Source organism: Pseudorasbora parva, chromosome 5 (assembly GCF_024679245.1).
Source record: "Pseudorasbora parva isolate DD20220531a chromosome 5, ASM2467924v1, whole genome shotgun sequence".
Taxonomy (NCBI): Eukaryota; Metazoa; Chordata; class Actinopteri; order Cypriniformes; family Gobionidae; genus Pseudorasbora; species Pseudorasbora parva.
The window spans coordinates 8,832,972-8,849,823 of NC_090176.1; the positions used below are offsets into that span (position 1 = coordinate 8,832,972).

Below are 16,852 nucleotides of genomic sequence, written 5' to 3' on the forward strand. Positions count from 1 at the left end.
TCCAGCAAACCAACATCAACACAAGAAGTGCATTGTAAATAACAATATTTGAATGCAAGCATATCACATTTAAAGACATTTAATATAAAGTGACAATTTCTGTATAAAGAAAATTCTGTCATTTGTTCATCCTCATGTTGCTCCATGACTTTCTACAGCAGAATGATCAAAAAATGAACAAATAAACTTTCTACAAAAAGTTTTTGCAATCAAAAGCCAAGTTAAAGTGGTTGTTGATTATGATTTGACTTTTTTTACCTTTAGCTAGTGTGTAATGTTGCTATTTGAGCATAAACAACACGTAAAGTTACGACGCTCAAAGTTCAAAGCAAAGGGAGATCACTGGGGTACCATTAAAATATTTTCTTTTACAGAAATCGTTTTTTAAGGACTACAGCAAATGGCTGGTAGGGACTACACAGGCTTCCTCCTGGGTTGGTGACATCACTGAAATTTACATAAACCCCGCCCCCAGGAACACACAACAAAGGGGGTGAGATTATCATGATAGAATATGCTAATCAATGACTTGAAGATATAATTATTGTTTTCATGGTAACGCAATGTTCAATTTCAAAAGGATTTTCACATGGTGATTTTTTTACATACCTAATTTATGATGATTACTAAAATATATGATTTGAAAAAAGACAATAACTAAAAAGAGCACCAAGCATCCTGCTAGGGGGGCAGTGACAGGAGGGGTTAAAGGTGCACTATGCAACTTTCCGTCCTCTAGAGGCCGCCTATTCAAAACTAAGGTTGTAGTTTGAAGACGCCAAGTTTGAGCTCAGAATCTTGGGACAGCTGGTGGAAAATAGGACAGTGGAGAAATCATGTTCATGGATGCGGTTATTAATCAATCAACATTTCAACATTTATTTATACAGCCCTTTACAACACACAAAGTGTCCCAAAGTGCTTTCCAATAAAAATAATAAGACAACTAATAAAACAAAACATTTAAACCAACAGCAATAGAATACACGGAATGCCACAGCAACTGCTAAACATTGAAAGCCAGTCTAAATAAATAAGGCTTAGCCTTAAAGATGCACTATGTAGTATTTTTGCAGTAAAATATCCAAAAAACCACTAGGCCAGTGTTATATATTTTGTTCAGTTGAGTACTTACAATATCCCAAATGTTTCCAACTATTTGTAAATTGTGAGAAAATTGCTATTTTAACTAAGGACCGGGACGTTTCAGCATAGCGTTTTAGCGTTTGTTACCCTCGGTTTTATTCTGCAGAAGCAATTTTCTCTTAACAGTGTGAACATGTCACAGCAGCGCCGAGCGAACGCACAGAGTAACGTCATAAAATCATTTTAAACACACTTGAATGTATCTAATATGATAAACAGAGCTGCTGGCTTTACCTTATACTCATGACCGGAAAAAGCGGAAGTTCGCGCCCCGGCGACTGTGTCCCGTCCCGTTATAATAAAAGTCCCTGTACTCGCGACGCGAGCCGTGTGTTTGTATAACAATCGCTCCAGCAGCAGTGCTCAGCTCCTCAACACTCGGTCCTGCTCTGCTTCACACTACAGTAACGTAAATAACCGCATCCATGAACATGATTTCTGTCCGAGTCCTATTTTCCACCGGCTGTGAGGTGAAGACCACATGTCCCAAGATACTGCGCTCACACTTGGCGTCATCAAACTACGCCTTTGTTTTGAATAGGCGCCCTCCAGTGGACGGAAAGTTGCATAGTGCACCTTTAAGTAGGCCCAGGTCAGTGATTATACGTAAATCAGCAGGAAGCTTGTTCCAGAGTCTGGGCCCAGCTACGGAAAAAGCCCGATCACCCCAGCGTTTGTACCATGTCCTTGGGACCACCAGCTAAAGTTGGTTTGCTGATCTAAGAGTCCAATTTGGCTGACGCGAAGCTAGCATCTCATTTATGTACTGTGGTGCAAGGCCATTGAGAGCTTTAAAAACAAACTATATTAAAGGTCCTGTTCTTCGCGATTCCATCTTTCAAACTTTAGTTAGTGTGTAATGTTGCTGTTAGAGCATAAATAATACCTGTAAAATTATAACACTCAAAGTTCAATGCCAAGCGAGATATTTTATTTAACAGAAGTTCCCTTTCAAAGCCTACAGCTTATGGTAAGAGGCGGGACCTTTCCGGGCAAAGTGCGCTAAGCTGCTGTCCAATCACAACACGGGAAGCGCTGGACCAATCAGAACTCGTTACATGTTTCTGAAGGAGGGACTTCATAGAACAAGGAAATCTTCAGGCCGTTTTTAGGACAGAGAAAACAGCGCTGTACAGATAAGTCAATTGTGTGAAAAATACTGTGTTTTTTTACACGCGAAACATGAACTCATGTTATATTGCACACTGTAAACATAATCAAAGCTTCGAAAACCCACGAAAAATGGGACCTTTAACGTTACTGTAGTATGAAGCAGAGCAGGACCGAGTGTTGAGGAGCTGAGCACGGCCGCTGGAGCGATTGTTACGCAAACACACAGCTCGCTAGAACTGGGACTTTTATTATGACAGGACGGGACACAGTCGCCGGGCCCCCGCACTATTTCCGCTTTTCCGGTCATGAGTATAAGGTAATGCAGCTCTTTTTATCATATTAGTTAAATTTAAGTGTGTTTAAAATTATGTTATGACGTTTTCTCTGTGTTTGCTCAGCAGCTGCTGTGACACTTGTTCACACTGCTAAGAGTAAAGCGCTTCTAACAAATAAAACGGAAACCGAGGGTAGCGCAGATATGACGCCATTGACAGGCGACTCCCTCAAACGCTATGCTGACACGTACTGGTTCCTTGGTTAAAATAGCAATTTACAGCGACAGTGAGAAACATTTGGGATATTGTAAGTACTCAACTGAACAAAATATATAACACTGGCCTAGTGGTTTTTGAATATTTTACTGTTAAAATATTACATAGTGCACATTTTAAGAAATGTAATTCAAATATACAGACACAAATATTTAGATAAAGTACAATAACATAATTTGTGAGTTTTCTTTGCAGTAGTCTGAACAAAAACATTAGGAAAAGCCAAATAGCCCAATGTCTTTTTTTTAGTTCCACATGGACCTGCTCTGTTTGCTAACATCGTAGAAGTTCTGATCACAAACCCGCGAACATACAATAATGTGTGCCCATACAGTGAGCTAAATGAATCTATCAAGGTTTCTATCTATTATAAATGTTTAAGAGACCTCTGACTGCTGATGTCGCCTGAAGCAGTTCAAGAACTGCAATACAGCAGGTCTGATTTATTCAGCACCAGCTCAGAGAGAGAACGAACATCATTCATGGACCGAGGGAAAACATCACAAATCAGTGAGGAAACACAATATCACACAAATCATGATGTATATGTGACACAAAGCTAGTGGTGGAGAGATATGGGATTTTGATGACTAAAGCTAGTGCTGACAGAGCAGGTCGAAGGATGGCTGATACAGTGAGGTACTGTTACTCATCAGAATGGCACTAAGATCGATCACATGTGAATGCTTAAGGTTTAAGCAGTATAGATTAATGAGATATTGACAGTAACTGCTAATTAACACTCTCTCACACACACACACACACACACACACACACACACACACACACACACACACACACACACACACAGGCACACACACAGCAAGTCAAGCAAAACACTGCAAACATAAGGGGTAGCTACATCGCATCTCTAGGTTTTAGATCAAAGTGACAACAACATGATCAGCCTTGCATATCCACAACTTTAACGATTACCATGAAGTCATAACGCAGCATATCATGGCAAGGAACTACCAGACACAGTCCAACCACAGTTTGCCTTGATGAACGTGATGCAGATTTTCTTGTCCTATCAATTCATGTATTCAAACATACACTATAAGTACAATTCATACATACAGTGACTAATCGTTTTGATATTTCTTTTGTCAAGGTACTCCTAACTGTCCTAGTATTATTGTCATGTTCAGTTGTTGTTTTAGTTCAGTTTTGTCATGGTTGTGAAGCATGTTTTCTGGTTGTAATAGTTACTTATTGTTTGAGCTAACCTATTTCATCCACCTGTTCCTCGTTTAGATCATTAGTTTGTTAGTTCCTAGAGTCCTCACTTTCAGTTGTTCTTTGTCTGATGTTAAATATGTCTTATTACATTTTACTCTCTTTTGTTTTTGTAAATAAGTTTTTGCTGCCAATAGATCTGCTACACTTACATTGTCTTCTTCCTCAGCCTGAACACTACAGAACACCAGACCACAGAAAGGATAATAAAATGGATAAAGCAGCAGTATTTCCATTCCAGATCCAGAGCCCACACCAAACGTGAATAATGAGCCTGAGCCCACCACAGACCCAGTGCCAGAGGCTATGCCCGCAATGACTCCAGAGCCTGGACCCTCGTCTGTCCCGGAGACAAAGCCTGCCACCTAGTCTGACCAGGTGTGTGAACTGGTTCCTACATCCTTCCCAGTGGGAGTTTTGGTGGAGTTGGACGAAGAAGTAGGCGGTCACCCCCATCTCCCAGAATCGGAGTTTAGTCTACCTCGGTGTGGAGTGAGTGATTTCCTGATGACTTCCTGTGTCCAAGCTCTTCCTCTTCAGTTGGTTCTACCCAGCCCCAAGAGTTCTTTGGCTTCTCCTTCGTCTTCACCAGTCCCGTCCAGCCCGAAAGTCTTCTTCATCTGGATCCACCCAGCTCCAAGTATTCTTCGCGTCCACTTATTCCTATCAGCTTCAATTCTTTTCCATCACCACTGGTTCCACCCAGCTCCAAGACTCCTTCGTTGCTGATAGTTCTGAATTTCCCCAAATCTCCTTCATCGCTGATGGTCCAGTGTCTAACTCCCTCCTCCAAGTAAGCAGTCCAGTTCCTCTGTGTCGGCTCGGCTGTACCTGTTCGGCTCCTCTGCTACTCCGCCTATTCAGCCCAGTCATGCTGCTACGCCTCGGGTCTACCGGTCCCCAGCTCCACCTTGGTGTTTGGATCCCCTGACTTCGCCTCGCTTCTCCAAACCCACTACTCCACCTTGCTCCGTAGACCTGTCTGTTCCACCATGGCTCCCTCAGCTCCACCAGGAACTGTTGTCCTCTGGCTTAGCCTTGGTCAGTCACCGCCATGGACATCTGGGCCTTCGGCTGCTCCTTGGTCCTCCTTCCAACGGCTCCACCTCAGTCCTCCACCTCCACCCCAACAGAGCCACTGTCCACTAAGGGTGACAGTGGCTCAGTTGTTCATGTAGGTTGTCTACAAAGCAAAAGGTTGGTGGTTCAATCCCCAGTTCCACCTGACCAAGTGTCGAGGTGTCCATGGGCGAGACGCCTAACCCCAGCTGCTCCCAACGAGCTCCCAACGAACTGAAGCCCAACGAGATGATGCCTTACATGGCTGACATTGCCGTCGGTGTATGAATGGGTGAATTTGAGGCAAAAATTTAAAGCGCTTTGGATGGCCAAAAACGCTATATAAATGCAGTCCATTTACCATTTACCACTCCCACCAGTTTTGCCTCAGTCCTTTGGCACCCTGGCTCCATTTGGCCGCTTGTCACAGTGCCTTGCCTTGATCTCTGTGTCGCCTCATGTCTTGTTCCATCGGACACTACCTGGGTCTCCACAACACCTAGCACTAAGCCGACCAGGCTCATGACTCCACTCTGGCTCCCTCCATTGGTTCCTTTGTGGGTCGCCATCCTCCTGGCTGGCTTCTGGGTCACTCTGCGGGCTCTCATCCGCTGCCAGCTTCCCCATGGTCTCTTCTGCTATTAGTCCTGCCAATACCCATGATGTGGCAAGATTAGTTCAAGTTGCAAAATGTTATGTCACTGACCTTTACTTTACCTTATAGTCCAGTTAAAAATCACCAATAAAACAATGTCTATAGACCACCTGGTGGCAAAAAGTGGCAGTTCTGCATCATTTACATTTAATCATTTAGAAGATGCTTTTATCCAAAGTGACTTACAAATGAAGAGAACAATAAAAACTGTTAAACCAACAAAAGTGCAATAGTATATTAGCAGTTTATGGAAGCTTCCATACACAGAATACATTTTAAAAAAAAAGTAAATGGCAGTTTTATTCCCATAATTCTTCATTTAAAATTAAAATTCTGACTAGTTTATATCTCGCAATTCTGACTTTTTTCTCAGAATTTTGATATAAACTCACATATATTATATAGCTTTATTGTTTCATCAAAATGCATACTTCAATAGTAGGGTAATCGTTGCTGGTTTTATCAGTCCAGTCAGTTTGTTTAATGGCTTGCAACCATAAACGTCTGCATTTCGCTTCAAAGGACATCTTCCTCCTCTTGTCCCCACTGTGCATGCGCAACTGCAGCGATGCAATCTGAAAGTCATTGAACGTACTGAAGCTGAAACTACATGTTATTTAATGCTAAATGTTGTAAATATAAGGATAGTCTAAACTTAAAATTAGATGTCATTTTTAAAAACAGTGTCTTTATTCTTCTAATGACACACCTGTGCAAACAATAAGCTACGTCTGTGAGCATGTGCCTGTGTGTGTCTGAGGGTGCTTAACAGGGACTAAAAATCCATTTACTATGCAAACAGTTCTACATCAAAACCTAAAAAACACTGTCAACATGACCAACGTGTGTAACCCAAAGGATTAGAATGATTGCTAACGTTCCCAATTCCCATTAAGTTGTAAAGTAAGTAAGTAAAATGTTATTTCTGAACGTTCTAAAATATCCAGTTTCTTGAGGAAGGAAACATTCCATTTTACTCTTGCCAAACATTGAGGGAACGTTACATCTGAATGTCCTCTAAACATTCTGAAACAAGTCGAGACAGACGAATGTCCAATTAAACTGTATCAGAAAAACATTCCATGGACGATTTATAAATTATATTTTTATATTAAGAACAACGGACTAGAAAGACACAAAGCAAACATACAATTCTGGAAAGTACGGCAAGAAAGGTGAGAAACATTTAGAAATGAAACCGCTAGAATGATCTGTAGACCTTTTCCATTTTTGCTTTGTCTTTTTATTCTCTTAAATTTTCTGGGGACCCCTTCTGGAGCACCCCCGGGGGGTCCCCGGACCCCAGTTTGAAAACCCATGCTTTAAGATCTCTTGAGGATGAGTAAATCATGGGATAATTTTCATTTTTGGGTGAACTAACCTTTTAAATCCACAATTGCTTTATATAGGCTTGTTCTATAGTCTATCCATATTTAATGCAGTTACATAACTGTAATTTCTTACTTTAATTTTGCAAGGGATAAAGTAATTAAATTACATTAATTAGACTATGAGTAGTGTTTAATTACACCCAACAATGCTTGCCAGAACTTTACACAGCTAAAAAAAAATCACTAGGAATTTACAGGATTAAAGAGTACTATTTTACAAATAAATTACTGTAGTCAGAAATTTACTGTAAAATAAGTAATTTTGGTAACACTAGTATGGGGAACACATATTCACTATTAACTACGACTTTTGCCTCAATAAACTTTTGCCTCAATAAACTTACTGCTTATAAATAGTTAGTAAGGTAGTTTTTGTAGCATTTAAGTTCAGGTATTGGGTAGGATTAAGGGATGTAGAATAAGACATTAAAGGGGGGGTGAAATGCTGTTTCATGCATACTGATCTTTTTACACTGTTAAAGACTTGGAATCCCATACTAAACATAGACAAAGTTTCAAAAGTTAAGGTGGACGTTTGATGGGAGTATTTCTTTGTCAAAAATACTACTTCCGGTTAGTCATAAGTTTCGGCAAGTTTTTTGAGATCATGCGTCCCCATTGACGTTAGTGGGGGCGGAATTTCCTTGTATGGGCCTTACGGACAATTCTACCGGAAGCGCGTGAGAGAGAGCGAGGGAGAGAGCGAAAGCAACAGCCTACGCCCATCAAAGCGCTGGTTTGTAGGATGCTAAACAGGTGATATAACCAGTAGCTACTGACTTACCCACTGATAGGCCGGCGGTCGATCTGTATTAGCACTTTCCTCACGCGACGGGCGAATCACTTTCCTCACAGAGCGACTCACTTTCCTCACGCGACGGGCGAATCACTTTCCTCACTGAGCGAATCACTTTCCTCACAGAGCGACTCACTTTCCTCACGCGGCAGGCGAATCACTTTCCTCACTGAGCGAATCACTTTCCTCACAGAGCGACTCACTTTCCTCACGCGGCGGGCGAATCACTTTCCTCACTGAGCGAATCACTTTCCTCACAGAGCGAATCACTTTCCTCACAGAGCGACTCACTTTCCTCACGCGGCGGGCGAATCACTTTCCTCACTGAGCGAATCACTTTCCTCACAGAGCGAATCACTTTCCTCACAGAGCGAATCACTTTCCTCACGCGGCGGGCGAATCACTTTCCTCACTGAGCGAATCACTTTCCTCACAGAGCGAATCACTTTCCTCACAGAGCGACTCACTTTCCTCACGCGGCGGGCGAATCACTTTCCTCACTGAGCGAATCACTTTCCTCACAGAGCGAATCACTTTCCTCACAGAGCGAATCACTTTCCTCACGCGGCGGGCGAATCACTTTCCTCACTGAGCGAATCACTTTCCTCACTGAGCGAATCACTTTCCTCACTGAGCGAATCACTTTCCTCACTGCAGCGCGCTGCTGCACACGTCATTATTTAGCTCCGCTCACACGACACGCCCCCACCCGCTCGGCTTTTTTCGGAAAGACTCGGAACAGCGCATCTTTCTTATATAATTATAAAAAAAATAAAGACTTTTCGGAGATATGCAGGATGCAATGCTACTCTATAGGTACTCAAGATTGACATGACACTGACTGAAACTGAGTGTTTCACCCCCCCTTTAATATGTGCTTTATAAGTGCTAATAAACAGCCAATATCCTAGTAATATGCATGCTAATAAACAACTACTTAATAGTTAATAACTGAACCCTAAAATAAAGTGTTACCATAATTTTCTTGCAGAGTGATGCTATATGTCATCACAGTAATTTACTGCTCTTGTAAATTCACATTATAAAGTTGTCTTGCCACTCTAAGAAACCCAACTGTTGAACACTGTAATTGGCTTGAAGTTACCATAATATTAGTGTTGCATTTGCTTGGGATCTTGAACCTTGTATATTCATATTACAATTTCTGAGTTAGCCAGGTCAGACAAGCTAGAATATGAAAGTAATTGGCTAAATAGCTGATTTTAAGTTAGCCCAACAATTTTTTCTACTGAATTATTTTTAATTCATAACTGTTTGTAGATGATCTTATACAATAATGAAGCAAATACTGAGTTACTTGCAATACAAGAATTGTGTTCACCTAATGATGCACAATCGTTACTCAATACTCGACATACAAAACAGAAGAATGATGACGCTCAACAAATAAAAAAACACACAACATAAACCGACATTTCAAAGTAAACCAAGGACACGAACTGCTAAAAGTGAACCAAAACATAAGTTCAGCAGCACATATTAAGCCGACATGTATCAAACACCTCTACAGAATAATCTATTCATGCTGCATTGCATGCTGGGTGCCTTCATAGTACATTTGAGTGATTCTGGCGTTTCAAAAAGTTAAGGAAAAAAACAGTTAACTGACGTAAATTGTTTCCAGTACCTTATTGAAAACATATTCAATTTGAATAATTCAGTGCTTTCCAAAAAAACAAATACTTCCCTTTATTATGTTTAACGAGAAAAAGAGATTTCAAAGTATTGTTTGTCAACTCTGTTACTGTCAATTCTGTTACATACTTTTAACATGGTTACTCTTCCAAACAGAGTTTGACAGTAACAGAATTGACAATTTTTGCCCAAAACTCCTCTAGTTATCATAAATGCTAAGGGCACATGATGGCACTAAAGAAATCATGATTAAAAGAGTTTTAAACAAACCCTCTGTGTGATCAGTAATGAATTATGGTTTCCTTCTGATACTGTGGTAACAATTTCGACATTTTACAAAATAAGTCTTGGTGTAAGACATTTTTAGATTAAAATATTTTCTCAGCGAGCGCACACACACACACACACACACACACCTTTCAGTGCTTCAGATCTTATCAGCGAGGGGAAGTGACACCATTTCCTGTATCTTACATAGTTGTGGGAGACAATTCCACCAATTTAAAGGCACTTATTTTTATAAGATAAAAGTTATTTTTAAACAATTGGATGTTGTAGAAATAGGAAAATGAATCCAGAGGACAGTTAATGTTACTCCTGATCGGAGGCTTCTGTAAATATTTAGTTTATATGTAGATTTAGGCTTCAACTAAATTTAATGGTGCAACGCAAAAATATTTAGGAGAGCATAAGTTGCAACTTAGTGCCAATTTACGTCCAAATTGACAAGACTAGTTGTATCTTGCGCACAGCTGGTGCAACCGGTGTCCTGACGGGGCATTGTAGGGATCTGGTATGTTTAATCTTTTAAGTTTTGCTATGTACAAGTCTATATCTTTTGAATTAAAGTGTGCCGTGAACTCTAAAAACTTGATATAAATTGCCAGCAGCCATATCACCCTGTAGCCCAAGACTGGCTTCCCACTGAAGCAAAGCAGGGCTGAGCCTGGTCAGTACCTGGATGGGAGACCAACTGGGAAAACCAGGAGCTGCTGGTAGAGGTGTTAGTGAGGCCAGCAGGGGGCGCTCACCCTGTGGTCTGTGTGGGTCCTAACACCCCAATATAGTGAGGGGGACACTGTACTGTCAAAGAGCACTGTCCTTCGGATGAGACGTTAAACCGAGGTCCTGACTCTCTGTGGTCGTTAAAAATCCCAGGATGTCCTTCGATAAAGAGTAGGGGTGTAACCCCGGCATCCTGGCCAAATTTGCCCATTGGCCTCTGTCCATCATGGCCTCCTAATAATCCCCATATGCTGATTGGCTTAATCACTCTGTCTCCTATCCACCAATCAGCTGGTGTGTGGTGGGCGTTCTGGAGCAAAATGGCTGCCATCGCATCATCCAGGTGGTGCTGCACATTGGTGGTGGCTGAGGAGATTTTTTAGATTTTTTCTGTTGCCGCACCCGTCTATGGAACCAATTGCACCGTCTATTACCATTTTGAGGTAAAAATTTTGAAGGTATCTATATTCCCTGGCATTTTAATGTTATTATACTTCTGTTCTACTGTTTTTGTCTGGTTTCACTTTCTATTTTATTCTTGTTTGAATTTTTTATTTTTACTTTGTTCAGTACTTTAGATAGTTCTGCTATGTTTAAATGTGCTATATAAATAAAATTGACTTACTTACTTACTAAAACAGTGTACCCAAAGTTCTGAGAACGTCCCCTGTTATCTGGGTAGCAAGTACTTTTGCTCAAACTAAAGGGTTAATGATTTGAATAACCTCCTAACTTCAGGTTTTAATTAAACTTGGGCACTTATGGACTTCCCCACCCACTCAATCTTCAAGATTTGCATTTAGAAGCAGTACAGAACTAAACACTCAACTAATTTCATCCTCAATAGTTAAATTTATGCCGTTCATATAATTCAAAAAGCAATCAATCTGATGTGGTCTGAGTCAGAGGGGAAACCAGTGCAGTGAAAATCAGACACAGCTCCACTCAAGACATCTGGACGTTGCTGTTATACATCCATCTCGCCATCAAAACAACACAACGCCAGATAAAGGGAGATAAAGACAGGAATGGAGTTGAGTGCGGGCATGACTTCAACAGACCTGTGTCCATCTGCTTTATATATGTAAATATTGATCTACAGCAAGATGGAGCCATTCATTGCAGGAAGAGCCGGTCGGAGCCCATTAGAGTGTGTCATAAACACATTACACACAAATCTCTGCCCCGTGTTTAATAACAAGACTACAGTGTTTGTTAACTGCTTTATAATGTTGGATATATACTAGATGCCCTGTTTCTAGGCGATCATGGGCAGAGTCCATAGACTCACAGTACTGCTATTAATACAAATGAAAAGTGTAAATCCGAAATTCTTAAAGTTCACCCAAAAAATTTCCGTCATCATTTACCCTTCGATCCAAAAAAAATTAATGATCAGTTTAAACGATTTTACTCCACTTTATATACTTCTGAAGTTGGGTCTGATTTGTCTGCCCTGGATAGTTTTTTTGATTCCCTGGAGTTGGTGAAGGTAGATGCTGATATTGCTGAGCGGTTAGAGGTCCCAATTGCCATAGATGAACTTAAACGTGCAACACTTTCTATGCAGTCTGGAAAATGTCCAGGCCCGGACGGTTTTCCGACCGAGTTTTACAAGACCTTTTTTGACAAATTAGCTCCAGTTTTGATAGATATGTTCAATGAATCTCTCACTCTTTCTAAATTACCCCAGACCCTAAATCAGGCCTCCATATCTTTACTCTTAAAAAAAAATAAGGACCCTCTGTCCTGTTCAAGTTACTGTCCAATTAGTTTATTATCTGTAGATTTAAAACTTCTGTCCAAATTATTAGCTCTACGATTGGAATCAGTTTTACCCTTGATCATTTCTCCTGATCAGACAGGTTTTGTCCAGAACAGACATGGATTCTTTAATCTTAGGCGACTTCTTAATGTGGTTTATAATCCTTCTACGTCAAATGGGCCGGAAGCTGTAATCTCATTAGACGCTGAGAAGGCTTTTGATAGAGTGGAGTGGAACTACCTTTTTTACGCTTTGGAGAAATTTGGTTTTGGCCAGGAGTTCATTTCTTGGATCAAGTTACTCTATTCATCCCCTGTGGCTTCAATCAGATCTAATGACACCCATTCAGATTATTTCCCTTTGCACCGCTCCACTCGTCAGGGCTTTCCTCTAAGTCCTCTCTTATTTGCTGTTGCTATTGAACCTCTGGCTATTGCGCTTCGTTCAGAGCCACATATCACTGGAATAACTAGATATGGTCTTGAACAGAAGGTCTCCCTCTATGCCGAGGACTTATTACTATATGTGTCCAATCTATCTGTCTCAGTTCCAGCGGCTCTTGATAACCTTAGTTCATTTTGGTCAGATTTCAAGAGTGAGCTGTTTCCTTTAAATCAAGGTGCCCAAAATGCTGCTCAGGGTTTCCCATTCAAAATTGCTCCATTTGGTTCTAAATACCTTGGTATCCAGATTAGAGACCAATTTGAAGATTTGTTTGATTATAATTTCTCCCCTTTGTTAGATCAGATACAGATGGACTTTCAACGGTGGTCACTGTTGCCTCTTTCCCTTGTGACCAGGGTCAATTCTGTTAAGATGAATATCCTCCCCAAACTGTCCTATCTCTTCCTATCTTTCTCCCTCAGTCCTTTTTTCATAAACTAGACAAATTAATCACTGAGTTTATATGGAACAAAAAGGTCCCTCGTATGCGAAAGGAGTTGTTGCAGAGACCTAAGACCCTTGGGGGCTTGGCCCTTCCTAACTTGAGGTTTTATTACTGGGCTTCCATCCTTAGAGTGATTCAGCTTTGGATTTCTCTGGAGGGGGCACCAGTTACTCCCACATGGTTGAGTATGGAGATGTTTTCTGTTAAACCGGCTTCGTTGACTGCTCTCATCCACGCTCCTCTTAGTTTCTCTCCCACCCTTCTTTGCAACAATATCTTAGTTAAATCCACTTTTAAAATTTGGAAGCAATTTAGACGTTATTTTGGTCTACAGTCCTTCTCTTTCTTAGCACCCTTATCCGCTAACCCTGTTTTTTAGCCTTCTTTAATCGATGGAGCCTTTTCTTTGTGGTCTGGCCATGGCATCAAGGCATTTAGGGACGTGTATATTGATGGTACATTTGCATCCTTCCAACAATTCTCCGATAAATTCCATTTGCCTAGACAGCATTTCTTTAGATATCTTCAAGTTCGTAGTTTCATTCGTAATCTTAGCCCCAATTTTCCAAATCTCCCAGAGGCTTCTCTAATTGATTCCTTTTTAACCCCATTGACGACCATTAAGGGTGCCATTTCAATTTTATACAATCTTATTTATTCTTTGCAGCTTACCCCGCAGCATAAAATTAAAACCCAATGGGAGGATGATCTAGGGGAGGGGATCTCGGAGGAACTGTGGGATGCCATTTTGCGTCGGGTTCACTCCTCTTCTATTTGTGCTAGACATGGTCTGACCCAGTGCAAAATTCTACATCGTACCCATCTCACTCGAGTTAGGCTTTCCAAAATCTATAATGGTGTCGATCCCACGTGCATTAGATGTCATCAGGCTCCAGCTACCCATGTCCATATGTTCTGGTCTTGCCCTTCACTATTTAATTTTTGGACACAGATATTTAACTCTATCTCTATTTGTTCGGGGGTTCAATTCGATCCAACAGCCTGTACCGCCTTGTTTGGGGTTTTACCTCCTACTTTGCAGCTTCCTAAATATAAAGCTGACTTTGTAGCCTTTATCTCCTTATTGGCTAGACGTTTGATTTTATTGAGGTGGAAGTCTCCTGCGCCGCCTTCTCACTCGTCTTGGATCAGAGACATCCTTCAGTTTGTGAAGCTGGAGAAAGTTAGGTGCTCGATACACGGTTCTCTTGCAAAGTTTAATAAAACTTGGGGTCCATTTTTTGCACATGTTGAGGGATTGAGTTTTACGGCTATACCAGACTAGCCACCCTGATTGTATACTAATTGTCAGTTTTTTTTTAATTTTTCTTTATTTTTTATTCAATTTCTATTTTATCTCTGGGTATTTGAACATACTGGGCTTTTATTTTGCAGTGGGTGACCATTTTGTGTTGTGTTGTTCTGTTTATTTGTTCTTGGCGGTTGTTGTTGTGTTGTTGTTTCTTTTTTTTTCTTCTTTTTTTTTATGTATTTTTTTTTTACTATTCAAACTTTTACTATTATTCTTTTTCTGATTTCATTATTTTTATTTATTTAACTTATTTATTTTTTATTAGTTGTCTTGGACACTGTTTTGACTCTCGAACTGTTACCTCTTGATTTTGTTATGTCACTGGAAAATCAATAAACAAATGTTTAAAAAAAAAAAAATCATTTACCCTTGTATTATTCCAAACTTGTATGAGATTCTTCTGTGGAACACAAAAGGAAATGTTGAACAGAATTCACTGGCTGTTCTTCACACAATGAAAAGCTGCTCGATTATGGTAATATTGAAATCACGATTATTTAACATGAGAAGAGTTATTTCATGAAATGAGTCATTTTAAATGTCTGTGAAATTTCACAATTATCAATAAAAAAAACTAATATAGGTTAATTGATGCAAGTAAAAAGTCCTCAAAACAGTTACATAAGACAACTAAACAGCCAGCAATACAATAGAACAAAGAAACTAAATTACAAACTAACCCAACAAAAAAATACAACAGTACAAAAATACATATTAAATAAACAGTGCTTTAAGTTTTTCAGGAAGATGAACTTATATAGTGGTATTCAAAAAATAATAGCCTACAAAATAAATTGAATAAAGTATAATCAAATGTAAAATAGCTTTGCTGTGTACATTAAATATAGACTATACCTTATTAAAAACTAGTTTAGTCATTCAACAGCAGTGAGTGATTTTATCTTTGTTTTTTGTTTGTTTGATTAACAATAATGACTGCAGCCGGTATATTAGGCTTCTGTCACTTTAAGAACTAACACACAGATCAAATATACTGTTACACACACAATCTTTCTCAGTGTTTACATTCACTTAAGCATAACCGACTGCGTTTACTAGGATACTAACCAAAACAGCATTTCAACATATTGATGTGTAGGCTATTTGACAGTTTAGACGTGTGTCTGACACTCACACTATATTTCGATTAAGCGCGTTCCACCCAGTCTCGGAGTGCACACACAGGAGGCCGCCTTTGGGGAAAAGTATCTCTTTCGCAGGGATAATGCGGGTTTAATAACACTGTTTAATATCAAGCATGCCCTGCAGTTTAGCAGCAATAGACTGCATTTTACAACCTTCACTTATTTGGCTGATTTTGGATGTCAAGTTTGGGCTCTTAGGGAGGAATGAAAGTGTGCTGATGTGAAGGAAAGGAAGCTGCGCAGGATGGAATGTGGCAGCATCGATTATCTTGTTTTCATAACCGTTGGTAGCCAAAATCAAAATCAAAAATCAATTACAATTAATCGCTAGTTTAGATATAAATGACACTGCTCACTGACACTGATAAATGAACTGCTGTGAGCTGCTGAAATAAGCCAATCAGAGCAGAGCTCAACATTAATATTAATGACTCTTCCAAATAAGGCAAAAACAGAGCATTACATCCTAGGGACAATTAATAGGGTTGTAAATGGACATGTAAAACTGTATCTGGGCAATTTTTGCCCTTAAATAAGCCACATACCCTCTATGTAGATATCAGAGAATAATTTAATATATTGTTTCAACTCATTCTAGGGCACCTTTAAGTATATATTCTTTTTTTTATAAGTATATAGGCTTTACTGAGTATCTAACTTATCTTTTTCTTCCGTAGTTTATTTCTGCATCAAAAGAAGTGATATCTACAGGTAAGAGTATATCTGCGTTTTTCTCTTACCCACCCAAACTTGTCAACAAGGCTGCTTTACACGAATGCGAGTGCATTAGCAGGTAGTTGTGAATCGCAGGTGTTTCATAAATGAGATGAGGACTCGACTGCAGAAGGTGATGAGGCTAAGGCTGTTCAGCGCAAGCAGGCTTTCACTATTGCATTTTACTTAACATTATTTTATTTTGATTTATTTTACAGGATATTGGCCTTTTTGAGCACTTGAGCATTAACTAGAATGTTTCTAGACATTTAAGAGGCTGTTCTGTTGAATTTGATTTAATGCAATATTATAATATATATATATATATATATATATATATATATATATTTTTTTTTTTTTTTTTTTTTTTTTTTTAATAAGTGTTCAGTTTTATTTTGATTTTAGAAAATAAACGT

At 39.7% G+C, this 16,852-nt stretch overlaps 1 protein-coding gene across 2 annotated transcripts in view; it reads right to left on the reverse strand.

Moving 5' to 3' along the window:
- The window catches only part of rapgef4a (Rap guanine nucleotide exchange factor 4a), a 117,527-nt gene that overhangs the window by 98,446 nt on the left and 2,229 nt on the right, over positions 1 to 16,852 (reverse strand). The gene's annotated exons all lie outside the window — the stretch shown is intronic.